Genomic DNA, 1,084 nt, shown 5'->3' on the forward strand with positions numbered 1-1,084 from the left:
CCCCCCACGTGGCGCTGTCACACCCGCACACCCCGGCTGCGTCTCAGGGGTGCCGCTGGCACGCTCGCTCACACCCACATGCCTGGCACGCACACACGCACACGTGCACACACGCACACGCCACAAAAGCGGCCACAGGACACGCTCACCTGCACACCCGCAGCCCACACACCCGCGCACACCCGCAACTGGCACCACTCAGCCACACACACTCGTGCACTGTCGCACACTCACGTGCTGTTGCACACTCATGCTGTCACACATTCACATGCCATCACACAATCGCGCACCATTGCACACTCACACCATCACTCACGCTGTCACGCGCACACCATTGCAGTCGCTCACCACCACTCGCGCACCATCGCACACTCAGTTGCACACTCATGCACCGTTGCACACTCACACTGTCGCACACCTACAGCCTCACACACTTGGCCGCCCACCTGCACATGCTCTAGCACTCACACTCGCCCTCACTCACTCTGGTACCCACACACTTGTTCACACCCCCCTCACACACTCAGCCCCACTCACTCACCCTCACATGCCCACACTCACACCCATCCTTACACACTCCCCCTCGCTCCCTCTCTCACACTCCCTCACCCCCAAACATGCACATCCCCACCCTCACTCACACTCTCTCACTCCCTCACTCACCCCCTCACACACTCACACTGTAACCCCGCACACCCATACACCCACACCCACTCACCCTCACACCCACCCTCACCCCCTCACTCACACCCACCCTCCCTCTCACCCTCACTCTCACTCGCACGCCCGCCCCCCCCCACTCACCCCTCACTCACTCCCACCCTCACCCCGCACTTTCACTCACGCTCACCCCCACACTCACACTTATCCTGTCACGCTCACACCCACTCACCCAACACCCTTGCTCACTCCCTTGCTCACCCTCCCTTCCACACTCACTCCCACTCCCCCCACACCCACTCATGCCCTCGCCCCCACCCTTACCCTCACTCACACCCACACCCAGCCTCACGCCCCCCACACTCTCAGTCAGTCACACACACCCTCACTCCCCTCCCCCCCACTCACACTCACACCTCCCCCC

The 1,084-nt window shown here is 62.5% G+C and overlaps 1 long non-coding RNA gene across 1 annotated transcript in view; it reads right to left on the reverse strand.

The window, feature by feature from the left end:
- Positions 1-1,011, reverse strand: part of LOC118159345 — a 1,607-nt gene extending 596 nt beyond the window's left edge. Inside the window, exons 1-2 of the long non-coding RNA XR_004747080.1 lie at positions 1,001-1,011; positions 624-632 (exon numbers count right to left, since the gene is read on the reverse strand). This is a non-coding gene — a long non-coding RNA (uncharacterized LOC118159345). The remainder of the gene's footprint in view (positions 1-623; positions 633-1,000) is intronic.
- Between the last annotated feature and the right edge of the window lie 73 nt (positions 1,012-1,084).

The sequence above is a fragment of the Oxyura jamaicensis genome, unplaced genomic scaffold, assembly GCF_011077185.1.
Source record: "Oxyura jamaicensis isolate SHBP4307 breed ruddy duck unplaced genomic scaffold, BPBGC_Ojam_1.0 oxyUn_random_OJ69802, whole genome shotgun sequence".
Taxonomy (NCBI): Eukaryota; Metazoa; Chordata; class Aves; order Anseriformes; family Anatidae; genus Oxyura; species Oxyura jamaicensis.